This window comes from Staurois parvus, unplaced genomic scaffold (assembly GCF_062004578.1).
Source record: "Staurois parvus isolate SC_StPar_1 unplaced genomic scaffold, SC_StPar_1.0 ptg001478l, whole genome shotgun sequence".
NCBI classification, from domain to species: Eukaryota; Metazoa; Chordata; class Amphibia; order Anura; family Ranidae; genus Staurois; species Staurois parvus.
Window position 1 is genome coordinate 277,132 of NW_028319274.1, and position 19,882 is coordinate 297,013.

General features: G+C 46.0%; 7 non-coding genes across 7 annotated transcripts; 5 read left to right on the top strand and 2 right to left on the bottom strand.

Annotated features, from left to right (window-relative positions):
* The first annotated feature begins 1,007 nt into the window (after window positions 1–1,007).
* On the top strand, window positions 1,008–1,079 carry TRNAT-CGU (transfer RNA threonine (anticodon CGU)). Its single transcript has one exon. It is a non-coding gene; the product is annotated as a tRNA-Thr (tRNA).
* A 918-nt stretch (window positions 1,080–1,997) lies between these two features.
* Window positions 1,998–2,069, top strand: TRNAT-CGU (transfer RNA threonine (anticodon CGU)). The gene has a single exon. It is a non-coding gene; the product is annotated as a tRNA-Thr (tRNA).
* Window positions 2,070–3,750: 1,681 nt separating this feature from the next.
* Window positions 3,751–3,822, top strand: TRNAT-CGU (transfer RNA threonine (anticodon CGU)). The gene has a single exon. It is a non-coding gene; the product is annotated as a tRNA-Thr (tRNA).
* A 2,718-nt stretch (window positions 3,823–6,540) lies between these two features.
* On the top strand, window positions 6,541–6,613 carry TRNAT-CGU (transfer RNA threonine (anticodon CGU)). Its single transcript has one exon. It is a non-coding gene; the product is annotated as a tRNA-Thr (tRNA).
* A 2,818-nt stretch (window positions 6,614–9,431) lies between these two features.
* On the bottom strand, window positions 9,432–9,503 carry TRNAT-CGU (transfer RNA threonine (anticodon CGU)). Its single transcript has one exon. It is a non-coding gene; the product is annotated as a tRNA-Thr (tRNA).
* Window positions 9,504–10,585: 1,082 nt separating this feature from the next.
* On the top strand, window positions 10,586–10,657 carry TRNAR-UCU (transfer RNA arginine (anticodon UCU)). The gene has a single exon. It is a non-coding gene; the product is annotated as a tRNA-Arg (tRNA).
* Window positions 10,658–16,163: 5,506 nt separating this feature from the next.
* Window positions 16,164–16,235, bottom strand: TRNAT-CGU (transfer RNA threonine (anticodon CGU)). The gene has a single exon. It is a non-coding gene; the product is annotated as a tRNA-Thr (tRNA).
* Between the last annotated feature and the right edge of the window lie 3,647 nt (window positions 16,236–19,882).

The window sequence follows — 19,882 nt, forward strand, 5'->3', positions numbered from 1 at the left end:
GGGGGGGCTGTCCTGAGGGGTTAGGCTGGGGGGGGTCTGTCCTGAGGGGTTAGGCTGGGAGGGGGGGTCTGTCCTGAGGGGTTAGGCTGGGAGGGGGGGTCTATCCTGAGGGGTCAGGCTGGGAGGGGGGATCTGTCCTGAGGGGTTAGGCTGGGAGGGGGGGGGGGGGTCTGTCCTGAGGGGTTAGGCTGGGAGCAGGTGTCTGTCCTGAGGGGTTAGGCTGGGGGGGGGGTCTGTCCTGAGGGGTTAGGCTGGGGGGGGGGTCTGTCCTGAGGGGTTAGGCTGGGAGGGGGGGTCTGTCCTGAGGGGTTAGGCTGGGAGGGGGGGTATGTCCTGAGGGGTCAGGCTGGGGGGGGTCTTTCCTGATGGGTTAGGCTGGGGGGGAGAAGAGAACGCAGGTCACTACAAGGACTCATAGAAGACAATTGTTACATTTTGCACATAAATGCTCCTCAACCCAATGCAGATCTATTGAGAACAGAAGATTTGTATTCCTTTGCCCCTTACATGGACCCCCAGCATTGTGTGAGATTTCCTGCATTGTAATACATGTTTCTATGTGAACAGCCCTTACAGGTAACCTGACGAGTATTTCCATCCAGCAAGGACATTAGTTCAGACAGATACAATATATACCAAGGGCCACAATAGGCAAATAGGAGCCATTTTTGTTTAGGCAACACCCAGAGACGCCCGGCACTGAGATGGGGGCTCGGAGATGGCACAATTGTGTAAACCCTGGTGCCTGTTCAATTCTTATCTCTGTTCACAGATGTCTGACACAGATCAGCCTCGGCTGCAGCCTCTCACCTTGTAACTTACACTGTACAATCTGATCACTGGGGGGGCTCTGATGGGATGAGAAGACTCAGTTAAAGGGGGCATCTGATTTGAAGGTGGCTTCAGATTTAAAGGGGGGCTCCAACTGTATTGGCAGACGCACAAAGTACAAATGTCAAATTGTGTGCAATCTCACAGGGTGACATACTACCATCTCTCCTATAGAGGGCGCAGTGGCCAAGTGGTGAGGCGTTGGTCTCGTAAACCAAAGATCATGGGTTCAATCGCCGTCTGTGCCTGGTTCTGTAATCCCGGATCTCATGTACTGAGTATTATGAACATTTGTGATAGACTAGGGAACCTGATAATCATGTTCATAAAAGGGAACATTTGGGTTGCAGTGACCATAACACAACTTCAGGTACACAATTATCACCGGCCCCCAGTACACCCTCCATGGACGGGGGGCACAATCAGGCTGGAGGGGGTACATGTATGTCATCCAGCCTATGTCAGGTTAGGGCTCACAATGTAAGAGGCATGGAGAGCTTTCTTGAAGTTGTTTTTTTTGCCACAATTTTTTTGGAATATTAAAAAACTAAATTTTCACTTTTTTGTGCATACCGTCACCAGTGATGTACGGCGTCATCATATGACTAGTATGGCGTGATCCGGGACACTGACTGGTGACAGGATGTAAAACAATTCTATCCTTTTTTTCTTTTTTTTTTACATTTTGTTAACACTCTGAGCAGAGCAATATCCCGTTACCATAGTTACATTGTACTACTACTGATGACTGCTTATAGGAAGGAAATTCACTTCTACAAGGAAGTATTGTTACTGAATGAAGTCAATTAATTCCGTGTGTATGTTTGTGATTAGCTGTGATTGGCCACAACTAATCACATGGTACAGATAGGCTGTAATTGGCCCAGTCTGTATTATGTGATCACTGTGACCAATCACAGCTATCAACACAAATGTACACAATCAATGGCATGAATCAGAAGTTTTCTGTATAAGGCTGGCCATACACCAGTAGAATTTAGTGAATATTTGTAGTTATAAGAAGGTTTGTTGGATGATCTAATCATTAGTGGGGATAATCGGCATTTGTATCCAACCAATCATGAGAGAATACCACTAAATACAAAGATCAGATACCACTTGTGTGCGTTCTCAGAGTGTGACATAAAACAGCTTCTCCTATAGGGGGCGCAGTGGCCAAGTGGTAAGGCGTTGGTCTCGTAAACCAAAGATCATGGGTTCAATCCCCATCTGTGCCTGGTTCTGTAATCCCGGATCTCATGTACTGAGTACTATACACATTGGTGATCAGTGACCCGGATAAACATGATTTATGGTTAGGATGAAACATTTTTCTTCCAATTACATGGTCTACCAGCTCTGAGGAAAGGGACTCGTCCCCGAAACGCGTCAGTAAGCCGACCATACTGACAGTCAGACACCCGCCACTGTCATGTCCGTCTCTACCTGCAATGGAACCAACCCAGACTGTGCTTGAGTACTTCCGTTAGAATACTGCTTCCCCGTCCGAACACCGACAACAGACACCACAGCCGACCATACAAGACTAGACGACACCAATCTTGAAGTAAACCAGGAAGTAGACTACTTTATCTGAAAACAGATACAAGATATATATTCACTCCGGGGACAATCCCCCCTCCCTGCATAATGACACAAAAAGGGCCAATCTATATTTAGTAACAAGTGACACACAGGTATTCAAACTTCACACCAGCAGACAGTCCCATCAGGAGGGAGGGCTGCTGGAAACACCCCCCCACTAATCTAATACACATAAACACATACATCCCATAATAGTTTTCTCCCAAGCCAGACACACAATAGAACAATGGGATGCAGCCACATGACATTAAACAATCAACAACCCCCACCCACCTATCTCCTAAACATGTCTACACAGTCTGAGACAAAGTCCCCCCAATATTAGAACAGATCACCCTGTACCCCTAACAGGCACAGGGTGACTTACACATAATAGGGATATGGGGAGCTGAGACAGGGGTCTCCCCACCTCTCCAAAGTGATTTGTGTTCCATGGACTCCCCACCCAAAGTCACTCCCATCACAATACCGTTCTACAAAGCTTTACATTCATGCCATGTTTGGGAGTATGTTTTCATCCTCTTTACTTTTCATACACCTTGGGTAATGCACTCGGGGTTTGTGTCTCCTGTTTGCTCATTTTTCAGTTGTTGAGTTCCCTATCTGAGGAGGGCAGCATCTCTGAAAGGCTATCCGTAGGTGATTTTGGTCCTGGTTCCCCCGGCTTTCCTTTGGCATTTGATCCCTGGAGCGCTGGAGAGTTTATGCTGTTTAATGGTTCCCCCTGACTGCAGCAGATGGCATCATCTCAGCCTGGGGTCAGATTGGTGGGGGGTGTCTGTAATGAGCAATTAACTGGAGGGAGTCTGCACTGAAGGGTTATTCTCAGGGGGGTGGGGGGAATCATCACTAAGATGGGAGGGGGGTCTGTCCTGAGGGGTCAGGCTGGGAGGTGGGGTCTGCCCTGAGGGGTTAGGCTGGTAGGGGGGGACTGTCCTGAGGGGTTAGGCTGGGAGGGGGGTCTGTCCTGAGGGGGGTTAGGCTGGTAGTGGGGGTCTGTCCTGAGGGGTTAGTCTAGTGGGGGGGAGTCGGTCCTTAAGGGTTAGGCTGGGAGGGGGGGGTGTTTCCTGAGGGGTTAGGCTGGGAGGGGGGGGGGTCTGTCCTGAGGGGTCAGGCTGGGAGGGGGGGGGCCATATTGAGGGGTTAGGGTGGGAGATTTTCTTTCGGCATTTGACCCATGTGTGGCCGGTTTTAGATTCTTTTTCAGCGCTGCAAAACAAAAATAATTGCACAATAAACAGAAGAATGATATTGTATTGTCATATGTACAAGTGCATTCTCATAGGCTGACATCAAATCACCTCTCATGTGTAGGGCGCAGTGGCCAAGTGGTAAGGCGTTGGTCTCGTCAGCCAAAGATCATGGGTTCAATCCCCATCTGTGCCTGGCTCTGTAATCCCGGATCTCATGTACTGAGTACTATAAACGTTGGTGATAAATTTACTCTGTATTTTATTCATGCAGATTTGTTTTACTTCCATTATATATACACGGCTCAAAAAAATGAACGGAAGACTCTGACAACCCATCAGATCCCAATGGGGAGGAATCTCCTGCTGGATCTCTATACTGACATGGACGGGGGATGGGTGATGGGGGGGGGGACGCCCCATCGTTGGATGGAAATGATCGACCTACAGAGGACTGAATTCAGAGACACCCCGAAAATCAAAGTGAAGAAATGATGCAGCAGGCGAGTCCATTTTGAAATGTCATTGCAGCAACTCAAAATGGCCCTCAGTAGTCTGTGTGGCCCCCACATGCTTGTATGCATGTCTGACCGATCCCACTCCAGCATCCACCTATCTTCCTCCAAGGGTCGCCTATCCTCTACAACAGCTGCCTATCCTGCTGTAACAACCAGTCAGCTGGCTGTTCCGAGTCTGATCTGTGGCTTGTTTGTAGTACACCACTATAGTGTTGGTTGGGCTGTTCAGTGCAGTCCTCACTTGGATCATCTTAGTTCAGCTGGCCATAGATGGATCAAAATTTGGTTGGTTTAGGTGCCCCCGACTACTTCCCAAGATGTCGGCTTAGCGATGCCACAATCATGTCTGTGCAGTTTTTTACTGTGTGCACAAATGTCTGATACAGATCAGCCCCTGCTTCAGCCTCTCACCTTATGACTTTTTACAATGTATAGTCTGATCACTGGGGGGAAGGGAGACCTCAGAGGACAGATAACATCTAAGCCTAGGAAAAGTCACTGAACTGGAGCACAAGAATAGGTCTGGAGCTTTTCTGAAATTGCTGTTGAATGTTGAGAGATGTCAGGAATGTATTCATCCAGATAGGCAGCTGTTGAATTAGAATAGATGGTGGATAGGATGCTATTGGAGGAGAATAGGAGACTATTGGAGGAGGACTGGAGACTATTGGAGGAGGACTGGAAACTATTGGAGGAGGACTGGAGACTGTTGGAGGAGGATAGGAGACTGTACTGTTGGAGGAGGACTGGAGACTGTTGGAGGAGGATAGGAGACTGTACTGTTGGAGGAGGACTGGAGACTGTTGGAGGAGGATAGGAGACTGTACTGTTGGAGGAGGACTGGAGACTGTTGGAGGAGGATAGGAGACTGTACTGTTGGAGGAGGACTGGAGACTGTTGGAGGAGGATAGGAGACTGTACTGTTGGAGGAGGACTGGAGACTGTTGGAAGAGGATAGGTAGCTGCTGGTGGATGATAGGATGCTGTTAAGCATAGATGTTGGAAGATGTTGGAGGAGGATAGTGACTGTTGCAGAGGATCGGTGGTTGTTGGAGGAGAATAGGAGGCTGTTGGAGAAGGATAGACTTTTGGAGGAGGATCTGTTGCTGTTGGAGGAGAATAGGAGGCTATTGGAGAAGGATAGGAGACTGTTGGAGGAGGATAGGAGACTATTGGAGAAGGATAGGAGACTGTTGGAGAAGGATAGGAGACAATTGGAGGAGGATATGAGACTGCTGGAGGAGGATAGGAGACTGTTGGAGGAGGATAGGTGGCTGTTGGAGAAGGATAGGAGACTGTTGGAGGAGGATAGAAGACTGTTGGAGGAGGATCAGTGGCTGTTGAGGGGGAATAGGAGGCTGTTGGAGTAGGATAGGAGACTGTTGGAGGAGGATCAGTGGCTGTTGGTTAGAAGACTGTTGGAGAATAGAAGGTTGTTGGAGAAAGAATTAGTGGCTGTTGGAGGAGGATAGGAGGCTGTTCAAGAAGGATAGGAGGCTGTTGGAGAAGGATAAGAGACTGTTGGAGGAGGATCAGTGGCTGATGAAGGGGAATACGAGGCTTTTGGAGAAGGATAGGAGACTGTTGGAGGAGGATCAGTGGCTGTGAAGGGAAATAGGAGACTGTTGTAGGAGGATAGGAGGCTGTTGGAGGAGGATAAGAGACTGTTGGAGGAGGATCAGTGGCTGTTGTAGGAAGATAGGAGGCAGTTGTAGGAGGATAGGATGCTGTTGGAAAAGGATAGGAGACTGTTGGAGGAGGATCAGTGGCTGTGAAGGGAAATAGGAGGCTGTTGGAGAAGGATAGGAGACTGCTGGAGGAGGATAAGAGACTGTTGGAGGACGATCAGTGGCTGTTGTAGGAAGATAGAAGGCGGTTGTAGGAGGATAGGAGACTGTTGGAGGATAGGAGACTGTTGAGGAGGATCAGTGGCTGTGAAGGGAAATAGGAGGCTGTTGGAGGAGGATAGGAGGCTGTTGAAGGTTAGAAGACTGTTGGAGAATAGGAGGCAGTTGGAGAAATATTTGACGGCTGATTTAGGAGGATAGGACATTCTTGGAGGGGGATCTGTGGCTGTTAGTGGAGGATTGGTGGCTGTTAGTGGAGGATTGGTGGCTGGTGAGGGACAATCGGTGGCTGGGAATGGGATAGATCGGAGGGCTGTGTGTCAGCACTATACTGTCTGAGAGAGGGAAGGTTTGTGCCTTAGGCTGGCTATACACCAGGAGAATTTATTTAAAATGTTTAGTTTAAGAATGTTCGTTTGGTTTTCTATCATTAGTGGGGTCATTTCAGCATTTTTTATTACAGTGATGAGATAATAACACAAGAATACCGACACCAAATACAACTCGCGATTTCTCAGAATGTAAAGATAAAAATAGTTGTCTTGCAGAGGGCACAGTGGCCAAGTGGTGAGGCTTTGGTCTCGTAAACCAAAGATCATGGGTTCAATCCCCATCTGGTTCTGTAATCCCCAATGTTATGTACTGAGCACTATAATTGTGTTTGATACTTTAGTGAAACATATAATCTCCTTCATAGTTCCCAGAAAATTCATGTTTAACACTCCCTTTGCTATTTGTCAGAAAAGGAGAAGGTCGGCGTCATATTTGTAGCACTATCATCCAGAGTCGCCTTCTACTTCCACAACTGCGATGGTGCATTGAGGTAGCTGTGTTCACAAAAGTCTGACACAGATCAGCCTCTGCTGCATCCTCTCACTTTTTGACATTGTTACAATGTAGAGCCTGATCACTGGGGGAGAGGAGACTGAGGAAAAGGTTCCTCCTGCCTGCAGCAGACTGATGGCGTAATCACAGTCTAGGCAAAGTCACTGGACTGGAGCTTGTAAAGCTATTCTGAAAAAAAACAATTGTTGCTGTTCATTGTGAGATGTCAGGAGTTTATTGATGCCGATTTGGATAGTTACTGAAAGTTCTACTTCCATTATAAATACGTCCAGTGGCATCCCGAGGAAGGTGCGGGGGGTGCGTGCCGCACTGGGTGACACCTACTGCACTGGGTGACACCGTACCTGCTCCATGAAAAGATAAGTTGTAAAGAAAGCCGATGATCCCTGCAGGATGGATCGGATCTGCGGATTGGGGAGGATAGTGGATCGGACTCCAATCCATTATACTCAATCCGCAGATCCAAACCATCCTGCGGGGATCGTCGGCATGCAACCTATACGGGGTGACACCGGACCAGGGGCGGACTGACCATTTGGAAACTTGGGCACTGCCTGAGGGCCCAGGGTCAGTAGGGGGCCCCATGAGATGCCCCTGGTACCTTTTTCATAGGCTTTTTTGAGTTTGGGCAAGGACACAGGGGCCCCATGATCCCGGGGGGCCCCATGAGTTGTCAGTCCGCCCCTGCACCAGACCCTCTTCATGAAAAGGTAAGTTTTAAAGAAAGCCGACGATCCCTGCAGGATGGATCGAATCTGCGGATTGGGGAGGATACTGGATCGGACTGTGATCCATTATGCTCAATCCGCAGATCCAATTCATCCTGCGGGGATCGTCGGCATGCAACCTATACGGGGTGACACCAGGACCCGCTCCACAAAAAGGTAATTTGTAAAGAAAGCCGACGATCCCCGCAGGATGGATCAGATCTGTGGATTGGGGAGGATAATGGATCGGAGTCCGATCCATTATGCTCAATCCGCAGATCTGATCTGTTCTGCGGGGATCATCGGAGGGGGTGTCACCAACCCTAGAGACACCCCTGAATACGTCCACCCTTTTTTCCTCAGGAGAAGAAGTGTCTTAGGACTACGAAAGCACCCTTCCTCCTTTCCATAACATAGGGGGAGGTGTTTTGTAGTCTACAGAGATAGTTGGTAACAGTGTAACTGCTAAGAATGCAGCATGGGCAGAGAGCCCAGAGGGTTATCAGCTCATAAGATTTCTGGCAAAAAAGGAGAAAATAATAAAAGTTCATTGTTAGGGTTTACTAACACCCCACCCACCAACCTCTGACAATAAACATGACTGTCCCTTAATCCTGAGCCGCCCATAACCTCGGCAACCCAACTAAAATAATCACAAAATTGTCAAGAAATGGCCAGGGGAGGACTGACAACTCATGGGCCCCCGGGCAATAGGGGGTCATGGGGCCCCTGTGTCCTTGCCCAAACTCAAAAAAGCCTATGAAAAAGGTACCAGGGGCATCTCATGGGGCCCCTTACTGACCCGGGCCCTCGGGAAGTGCCTGAGTTTCCAAATGGTCAGTCCGCCCCTGGAAGTGGCGAGTGAGTGACAGGATATATAAATCGCACCACATCCCTGAAATTTCAAAAAGGTTGAACTAGATAGTGTGGGATTTTCAGGGTGCAACATGAGAATGATGAACAGATTTAAAAACCACAATAAATTTTATGCAATCTTACAAAAAAAGGGAAAGAAAAAGAGTAAATAATTACAATACTGTAAAAACAAAAATTGAAGCTTGGCTGTATTGTTGCAGTGACTCCCTACATGTTTCGCCCAACAAGGGCTTCTTCAGGGAAGAGAGAGAAAAGCTTCAACCACAATACAGTCTACAATATATCAAAAAGAATAGACATAAACAACGGAGTTATGACATCCATCCACACGATGAACATAATCATCAAAAGTATAAAAGAACACGCCGGCTCACCCCGGATGTCAGGCTGACGGAGCTTCTACCGCATATCAAGATGCATATCAAAGAACTTAGTCGGTCTATGCGTCCGCGCCATTGTAGAGGATATAATAGGGATCAAATATCCATCTACACAGAGGTATAAATAAGTGAAAATCAATTAATTAAATTTTTACCAATATGAGGCAAAAAGAGAATCAGATAGAGAGAGAGAGAACACCAGGTGATGTCACATCATTGAAATAATTAAAAAGTAAAAAATAAATGAAAAATTAATTTAGCTGCAAATGATCACAATTCAGGCAATAGAAGAAACAAGAAAGCAGTTTTTGACTCAAATTGTTGATAAAATAATCACAATATATGACAAGAGTTATCATTTTTCAGAAAAGCTCTACAAGCCATCTTTGTGATCCGGTTCGGTGACTTTGCCTCGGCTGAGATGCTGCCATCAGTCTGCTGCAGGCCGGGGAGGTATCTTGGGCAAGGAAGAAGATGGGGACTCTGGGTGATGCCACACCAAAGATGGCTCCAGGATTCTCCTGTTGTGGCAATTATTGTTTTGTCTGAGCTAATTCCATGTTGATATAACCTTAGTCTTGTTTATGCAGCTCACTGACTCTTTCCAAAACACAGTACATTAATTAGAACCAGGCACAGATGGGGATCGAACCCATGATCTTTGGTTTACGAGACCAACGCCTTACCACTTGGCCACGGTGCCCTCTGTTAGGGATGAGCGTTCATGTCAAACTCTGAGAACGCACACAAGGTGTATTTGGACTTTTTGTTGTATTTTTGTGACATCTTCGTGTCACTGCTACCAAATCTGATTTTACGCCGCTAATAATTAGAATATGAAACACCCCTTCTTAAACTAAAAATCATAACTGCATTTTAAATATACTGAACCCTTGATATCTGGTTTACAAGACCAACACCTTCACACATGACTACCACACTTTTTGTAGGGGAGAGACTTTTGTGTCACCCTTTGAGAATGCATGAAAGTTATATTTGAACCTTACATCTCTTTGATTTTTTTTATAACTTTGCAGTGCTGAAAAAGATCCTAAGTGCAAAAACAGTGTGCACCAAAACCACTTCACATTAGATCCCTCACATTCTCTGCACCTCCCTCTCTAGATGAAATAAAAGTTGGGCATACACCAGTTACACCTATTACCCACTCACAAAGAAATGATCGGTCTAAAAATCAAATGTTCGGTGTATTGTAACACTGAGAGACAGAATACAACAACAAATTCAGCAGAAATGCGTCTAACAAATGATGACTGATCTGCATGTTCATGAGGGAAAGAAGGATTTGATCCTCTATCATTCAGCAGGATTTCTGGCTACCAGGTGTCTTTCATATAGGTAACAAGCTGAGATTAGAAGCAGTCTCTTAAAGGGAGTGCTGCTAATCCTATTTTGTTCCCTGTATAAAAGACACCTGTCCACAGGAGCAATCAAACCATCAGATTCCAAACTCTCCACCATGGCAAAGACCAAAGAGCTGTTCAAGGATGTCAAGGATGGCCAGCAGCAGGATAGTTTCAATGAAGGATAATAGGTGTAACTGGTGTGTGCCTAACTTTTATTCTATCTATGTGGAGAGGGAGGTGTGAAGAATGTGAGTGATATCATATAAATGGTGTAGGTACACACTGTTGTTGCACTTAGATTCTTTTTTTAGCACTGCAAAACAAAACAAATTGCACAATAGACGGAAAATTGATTTTGTATTGTCATATGTATAAGTACATTCTCATAGGCTGCCATCAAAACACCTATCATGTGTAGGGCACAGTGGCCAAGTGGTAAGGCATTGGTCTTCTGAGCCAAATGTCATGGGTTCAATCCCCATCTGTGCCTGATTATCATCTCCCCAAGCTAACGTGTCTGGACTTTATTCATGCAGATTTATAAAGTTTTACATCTATTATATATACACGGCTCAAAAAAATGAACGGAAGAGTTTGAAATCCCATCAGACCTCAATGGGGAGGAATCTCCTGCTGGATCTCTATACTGACGTGGACGGGGGATGTGTGAGGAATGTAAGGATGTCCCATCATGTGATGAAAATGATCGACCTACAGAGGATTGAATTAAAAGACGTGTATGGACCCCATGTGCTTGTATGCGTGCCTGACCGATCCCACTCCAACATCCATCTATCTTCCTCCAATTTACAACAGCTGCCTATCCTGCTGTAACAACCAGTCAGCTGGCTGTTCCGAGTGTGATCTGTTGCTCGTTTGTAGTACACCACTATAGTGTTGGTTGGGATGTTCAGTGCAGTCCTCACTTGGCTCATCTTAGTTCAGCTGGCCATAGATGGATCAAAATTTGGTTGGTTTAGGTGCCCCCGACTACTTCCCGAGATGTCGGCTTAATGATGACACAATCATGTCTCTGCAGTTTTTTACTGTGTGCACAAATGTCTGATACAGATCAGCCCCTGCTTCAGCCTCTCACCTTATGACTTTTTACAATATACACTCTGATACCTGGGGGGTAGGGAGACCTCAGCAGACAAATAACATCTTCTAAGCCTAGGAAAAGTCACTGAACTGGAGCACAAGAATAGGTCAGGAATGTATTAATTCAGATAAGCGGCTGTTGAATTAGAATAGATAGTGGATAGGATGCTATTGGAGGAGGATAGGAGACTGTTGGAAGAGAATAGGAGACTGTTGGAGGAGGATTGGAGACTGTTGGAGGAGGACAGGCGGCTGTTGGAGGGGAATAGGAGGCTGTTGGAGAAGGATAGGAGACTGTTGGAGGAGGATCAGTGGCTGTTGGAGGAGGATCAGTGGCTGCTGAAGGTTAGAAGACTGTTGGAGAATAGGAGGTTGTTGGAGAAAGATTTAGTGGCTGTTAAAGGAGGATAGGATGCTGGTTGAGCAAAATAGGAGACTGTACTGCTGGAGGAAAATTGGAGACTGTTGGAGGAGAATAGAAGACTGTACTGTTGGAGGAGGATTGGAGACTGTTGGAGGAGAATAGAAGACTGTACTGTTGGAGGAGGATTGCAGACTGTTGGAGGAGGATCGATGGCTGTTGGAAGAGGATAGGTAACTGCTGGAGAATGATTGGATGCTGTTGAAGGAGGATAGGTAGATGTTAGAAGAGGATAGGAGACTGTTCCAGAAAATTGGTGGTTGTTGGAGGAGAATAGGAGGCTATTGAAGAAGGATAGGAGACTGTTGAAGAGGGATCAGTGGCTGTTAGAGGAGAACAGGAGGCTGTTGGTGAAGGATATGAGACTGCTGGAGGAGGATAGGAGACTGCTGGAGGAGGATATGTGTCAGGAATGGACTTGCCAATAGTGGTGGGACTCACCTGCCTTGTGGGCTGCAATACCAGGGCTGGCCAGTGGGTGCTCTCAACAACCAGAGGTTCACTTCGGCAATTAGCCATCACCTGGGGCTGATTGCAGGTGTATTTAAGGGATGGCCAGACCTGCAGTCTGTGCCTTGGTGTGTGTTTTTCCATGGGCCCCTGTACCTTGTAACCTGCATTCCTGTTTCTGCCTGACTTGTTGCCGACCCTGCCTGATCCTGACCTCTGCTGACTTCTCCTGTTTGATCCCTGGCTTGTGACCCCGACCAATCTCTCCGCCTGCTCCTCCTGTACCTACCTTATCGACCCGGCCTGCCTGACTACGTTGTGCTCTATATGTGTATGTACCTGTGTATCTATATCAGTTTAGGTTTGGGTTTGTTTCACCTTGTTGTATGTATTTGTGTTAGCTTGGGGTTTGGTGCACTGCGTTTATGTTTGTATTGTTAGTCTCAATAAATTATATTATTTACTATATCTGAAGCCTGCGTTTCCCTGTGTCAGTCCACACACTTCTGGTCACACCCGCATCCCTGACAATATGAAACTGTTGGAGGAGGACAGGCAGCTGTTGGAAGGGAATAGGAGGTTGTTGGAGAAGGATAGGAGACTGTTGGAGGAGAATAGGAGACTGTTGGAGGAGGATCAGAGGCTGTTGGAGGAGGAGGATCAGATGCTGTTGAAGGTTAGAAGTCTGTTGGAGAATAGGAGGCAGTTGGAGAAAGATTTGATGGCTGTTGGAGAAGGATAGGAGGCTGTTAGAGGATAGGAGACTGCTGGAGGAGGATCAGTGGGTTGCTGGAGGTTAGAAGACTGTTGGTGAATAGGACGTTGTTGAAGGAGTGTAGGAGGCAGTTGTAGGAGAATAGAAGACTGTACTGTTTGAAGAGGATTGGAGACTGTTGGAGGAGGATCCGTGGCTGTTGGAAGAGGATAGGTAGCTGCTGGAGAATGATAGGATGCTGTTGAAGGAGGATAGGTAGATGTTAGGGGAGGATAGGAGACTGTTCCAGAGAATCGGTGGTTGTTGGAGGAGAATAGGAGGCTGTTGGAGAAGGATAGGAGACTGTTGGAGAAGGATTAGTGGCTGTTAGAGGATAATAGGAAGCTGTTGGAGAAGGATAAGAGACTGCTGGTGGAGGATATGAGACTGCTAGAGGAGGATATGAGACTGTTGAAGGAGGACAGGCGGCAGTTGGAGGGGAATAGGAGGTTGTTGGAGAAGGATAGGAGACTGTTGGAAGAGAATAGGAGACTGTTGGAGGAGGATCAGAGGCTGTTGGTGGAGGAGGATCAGTGGCTGTTGAAGGTTAGAAGACTGTTGGAGAATAGGAGGCTGTTGGAGAAGATTTAGTGGCTGTTTGAAGAGGATAGAAGGCTGTTGGAGAAAGACTGGGTGGCTGTTGGAGGAGGATAGGAGGCTGTTGGAGAAGGATAGGAGACTGCTGGAGGACGATAGGAGACTGTTGGAGGAGAATCAGTGACTTTTGAAGTTAGAAGACTGTTGGAGAATAGGAGGCAGTTGGAGAAAGATTTGATGGCTGTTGGAGGAGGATAGGAGGCTGTTAGAGGAGTATCAGTGGGTTGTTGGAAGTTAGAAGACTGTTGGAGAATAGGAGTCAGTTGGAGAAAGATTTGACAGCTGTTGGAGGAGGATAGGAGGTTGTTGGAGGATAGGAGACTGTTAGAGGAGTATCAGTGGGTGGTTGGAGGTTAGAAGACTGTTGGAGAATAGGACGCTGTTGGAGGAGTATAGGAGGCTGTTGTAGGAGGATAGGACACTCTTGGAGGGGGATCGAAGGCTGTTAGTGGAGGATTGGTGGCTGATGAGGGAATGGGATAGATCGGAGGGCTGTGTGTCAGCACTATACTGTCTGAGAGAGGGAAGGTTTGTGCCTTAGGCTGGCTATACACCAGGAGAATTTATTTAAAATGTTTAGTTTAAGAATGTTTGTTTGGTTTTCTATCATTAGTGGGGTCATTTCAGCATTTTTACCACAGTGATGAGATAATACCACAAGAATACCGACACCAAATACAACTCGTGATTTCTCAGAATTTAAAGATAAAAGTATTTATCTTGCAGAGGGCGCAGTGGCCAAGTGGTAAGGCATTGGGCTTGTTAAACCGAAGATCATGGGTGTAATCCCCAGCATAAAATACTGAGTTCTATAAATGTTTGTGATACTTTAGTTCAGGTTTAACGTTGCCCTCGCTATTTGTTTCGCCCTCAACAAGGGCTTCTTCAGGGAAGAGAGAGAAAAGCTTCAACCACAATACAGTCTACAATATATCAAAAAGAATAGACATAAACAACGGAGTTATGACATCCATCCACATGATGAACATAATCATCAAAGGTAATAAAGAACACGCCGGCTCACCATGGATGTCAGGCTCGCAGAGCTTCCACCGCATATCAAGATGCATATCAAAGAACTTAGTCGGCCTACAGTTGCAAGAAAAAGTATGTGAACCCCTTGGGATTACGTGGAGTTTTGCATGAATTGGGCATAAAATGTGCTCTGAACGTCATCTAAGTCACAACAATAGAAGAACACAGTCTGCTGAACATAATACTACACAAACATTAGATGATGCCATGATTTAATTGCACATAACATGTAAACATTCACAGTGCAGGGAGGAAAAAGTATGTGAGGCCCTAGCTTAATGACTTCTCCCAGAGCTAATTGGAGCCAGGAGTGAGCCAACCTTGACTCCAATCAGTGTGATGATATTGGATGTGTTGCTGACAGCTGTCCTTCCCTTAAAAAACACACACCTGTTCTGGGTTTACTGGTTTCAAGAAGCTCTGTCTGATGTGAACCATGCCTCGCAGAAAAGAGCTCTCAGAAGACCTACCATCAAGAATTGTTGACTTGCATGAAGCTGGAAAGGGTTACAAAAGTATCTCCAAAAGCCTTGATGTTCATGTGTCCACGGTAAGACAGACTGTATACAAATGGAGAAAGTTTAGCACTGTTGCTACTCTCCCTAGGCATGGTCGTCCTGTAAAAATGAGTGCAAGAGCACAGCGCAGAATGCTGCATGAGGTAAAGAAGAATCCCAGAGTGTCAGCTAAAGGCCTACAGAAATCTCTGGCACATGCTAGTGGTCCAAAATGACTCCAGATTGTTGTGCAGGTCTGATCTGCAACTACAGGAAACGTTTGGTTGAGGTTATTGCTGCCAAAGGAGGGTCAACCAGTTATTAAGTCCAAAGGTTCACATAATTTTTCCTCCCTGCACTGTGAATGTTTACATGTTATGTGCAATTAAACCATGGCAACATCTAATGTTTGTGTAGTATTATGTTCAGCAGACTGTGTTCTTCTATTGTTGTGACTTAGATGACGTTCAGAGCACATTTTATGCCCAATTCATGCAAAACTCCACGGAATCCCAAGGGGTTCACATACTTTTTCTTCCAACTGTATGTGTCTGCGCCATTGTAGAGGATATAATAGGGATCAAATATCCATCTATACAGAGATATAAATAAGTGAAAATGAATTAATTACATTTTTACCAATATGAGGCAAAAAGAGAATCAGATAGAGAGAGAGAGAACACCAGGTGATGTCAAATCATTGAAATAATTAAAAAGTAAAAAATAAATGAAAAATTAATTTAGCTGCAAATGATCACAATTCAGGCAATAGAAGAAACAAGAAAGCAGTTTTTGACTCAAATTGTTGATAAAATAATCACAATATATGACAAGAGTTATCATTTTTCAGAAAAGCTCTACAAGCCATCTTTGTGATCCGGTTGGTGACTTTGCCTCGGCTGAGATGCTGCCATCAGTCTGCTGCAGGCCGGGGAGGTATCTTGGGCAAGGAAGAAGATGGGGACTCTGGGTGATGCCACACCAAAGATGGCTCCAGGATTCTCCTATTCTGACAATTTTGCTTTGTTAGTCTGAACTAATTCCATTAGTTCCACTAAAACTTTAGTCATGTGTATGTGGCTCACTTAGTTTTTCCAAATCTTTATAGTACTTGGTACATTAGGTGGAAGATTAATATATAAGGCACAGACGGGGATTGAACCCATGATCTTTGGTTTACGAGACCAATGCCTTACCACTTGGCCACTGCACCCTCTATTGGAGCAAAATCCTTAATGTCAAACTCTGAGAACGTACACAAGTTGTATTTGGACTTTTTGTTGTATTTTTGTGACATTTTCATGTCACAGCTACCAAATCTGATTTTTCACCACTAATAATTAGAATATGAAACAACTCTTCTTAAACTAAAAATCATAACTGCACTTTAAATAAACTGAACCGTTGATATCCAGTTTACAAGATCAACACTTTAACACATGACCACTGCACCTTTCGTAGGGCAGAGACTTTTGTGTCACCCTATGCGAATGCATGCAAGTTATATTTGATATTTGAACCTTACATCTCTTTGATTTTTTTGTATAATTTTGCAGTGCTGAAAAAGATCCTAAGTGCAAAAACAGTGTGCACCAAAACCACTTCACATTAGATCCCTCACATTCCCCACACCTCCCTCTCTGTCCTGTTACACCACTGTATGGTCTTGGCCACCGTGCTGCAGCTCAGGGTCTCGGCAATCTTCTTATAGCCTCGGCCATCTTTATGTAGAGCAACAATTCTTTTTTTCAGATCCTCAGAGAATTCTTTGCCATGAGGTGCCATGTTGAACTTCCAGTGACCAGTATGAGAGAGTGAGAGCGATAACACCAAATGTAACCCCCCCCCCCGCTCCCCATTCACACCTGAGACCTTGTAACACTAACGAGTCACATGACACCGGAGAGGGAAAATGGCTAATTGGGCCTAATTTGGACCTTGTCACTTAGGGGTGGAGTCACTTTTGTTGATGGCGGTTTAGACATTAATGGCGGTGTGTTGAGTTATTTTGAGGGGACAGCAAATTTACATGTTATACAGGCTTCTTTTATGGAGATTGGATCACCAGAAGAATAATGTCATAAAGATCCCTTGTTTGTTGGAATATTACTTTGTCTACTGGCTTCTTCTACAAGAAGAAGACTTGGCGATGAGATTTATGGCTGTCTGGCCTTTATTCACCTTGGGGATTGAACCCATGTTCTTTTGTTGACAAGACTAATGCCTTATCACTTGGCCACCATGTCCTCTATAAGAGAGTATGTTTTATGTCACCCTGAATGAGTCATCTATGACCAGTTTGGGTCCACCTCTGCTGTGTACCTGTCACTGCAGGGGCAGGGCTCAGAGTCAATAATTGGAGGCAAGGGGAAATAATTACCCCTTGTTTGTTGGAATATTACTTTGTCTACTGGCGTCTTATACAAGGAGAACACTGATATGAGATTTATGGCTGTCTGGCCTTGACTCACCTGGTAATCTTGGGGATTGAACCCATGATCCTTGGTTGACAAGGCCAATGTCTTACCACTTTGCCACTACATCCTCTAAAAGAGTGGAGTTTCTATGTCCTGTGGCCTTTGCTCACCTGGTAATCTTGTTGGATTGGGAAGTGAAGGGAAGTTTATTAGTTGGTACAATGTTCTGTGCTATTCCGGCAAATGAAATGTGTCTCATCAGTCTGAACTAATTTTCTTGTAATTGTCATCAGAACCATAAGTGATGTTTATGTGGTTCACTAATTTATCACAAATGTTTAACCCCTTGCTCTTCCATTGATCGGTGATCCGCTGTGTCCGAGGGGCACAGCGCACCACCGATCGCCGCGTTCCCCCGGAGCCGCGCACGCTTGGAGTGAGAGGACGTCATATGACCTCCTCCCAGAATGAGAGAACCGCCTTGCGCCCGTCATTTCCTTATATGGCGGGTGGGAGGCGGCTAAAGTACTCAGTAACTTAGGGAAAGGAATATAAAAAGAGGCACAGATGGAGATTGATCTCATGATTTTTTGATCACAAGACCAATGCCTTACCACTTAGTCACTGCCTTCTCTATAAGAGAGGAGGTGTTATGTCACCCTGAACAAGTCATCTATGACCAGTTGTAGTCCTCCTCTGCTTTGTACCTGGAACCTCAGGGGCGGGGCTCAGAGTCACTGATTGGAGGCAAAGGGAAGGTCCTATGGGGAATCTCGGGGGCAGAAACCTGTTCCTTCCATCTCTTCGTTTTCTTTGTATTTACACTTCTTTTATGGAGTTTGGATCACCAGAAGAATAATGTCATGTAGCCTACTCATTTGTTGGAATATTACTTTATTACTTTTTGTTTTGTTTTTTTATAATGTACTTTTTATTGATTTTACAAACGTTTATAACAGAGTTGCATAGAAACACGATACAACAAACCAGGGGCGGACTGACAACTCATGGGGCCCCCGGGCAATAGGGGATCATGGGGCCTTGTCCTTGTCCAAACTCAAAAAAGCCTATGAAAAAGGTACCAGGAGCATCTCATGGGGCCCCCTACTGACCCCGGGCCCTCGAGCAGTGCCCGAGTTTCCAAATGGTCAGTCCGCCCCTGCAACAAACACAGAGCAGCAAAGGAACAGAGAAATAGGCTCATCGATGAGAGGTACATAGATACATACAATGTCAACATATAGCAGTGAAATAGCCATCATTTTCAGACAATTGAGTAGACAAGTCGGAACTGAAAGGATCCCACGGTTCCCAAACTGCTTCAAAAGTGGGAACAGAGTTGGCATGCAAAGCAGTGAGGTGCTCCATGGGAATATTACTTTGTCTACTGGCTTCTTCTACAAGAGTAACACTGATATGAGATGTATGGCCGCCTGGCCTTCGTTCACCTGGTAATCTTGTTGGATTGGGAAGTGAAGGGAAGCCTGTTAGTTTGGCACACTGTCCTGGGTGCACATCATGGACCTACCATGTGGCAGGAGAAGTTGACTCTGGATGAGGTTCAGCCGGGATATGGCAGGTCTTCTGTTGTGCAGAGTCATGGTATGACTCCTGGATAAGAATGTCGTGATGGAGAACTGCTGCTCGAGGTTCCTGTTGTCCTCACCATTGGGTCAATCTTCTGGAAGGACGATGGATATTGCTGCAGTCTGACAACTACGCTTACACACCACAATGATTTGGTGCCAATACAACACTGGCCTGGTCAGGTAAGTATCGACTTAAAGCAGAACTCCAGTTAGGAATGTTATTTTCCAATGCAGTGGAGCTGTGCCAGCACTGCATGGGTTAGGTGCTCATTTTGTCTAGGGGCTCAGGTAAAAGCTGCACTTACCCATTCCTCTGATCTTCCAGAAAACCTCATTCTCCCACGTCCAGCGGTGGACTGTACCGGCTGTCTTCATGTCCGGAACAGCCCGTTCACAAGACCCCTAGAGTATGGGGGGGGGGTGGAGGGCAGGAGCAGCAGGGACAGGTCTTGTTCTCTGTGGATTGGCCAATTAGATAAGTATATCTTTGCTTTCTGAGCCCCTAGACAAAAACAAGCATTTGACCCATGCAGTGCTGGCAGAGCTCCACTGCATAGGAAAGTAATAAGCTGTACTTACCCATTCCTCAGGTCCTCTGCAAAACCACACTCCCCCACGTCCATTGGTGGCTGTTCCTACTGTCCTCCCATCTGGAGCTGGCCTAGGGGCGTGGTGACGTCAAGAGCAGCCCATTCAAAAGACCCCTAGCTTACGGTAGCTTACGGGGGGGGGGGGGTAGGAGCAGCAGGGACCGGTCTTGCATGCTGAGGATCGGCCAATTAGGTAAGTATATCTTTGCTTTCTGAGCCCCTAGACAAAAACGAGCATTTAACCCATGCAGTGCTGGCACAGCC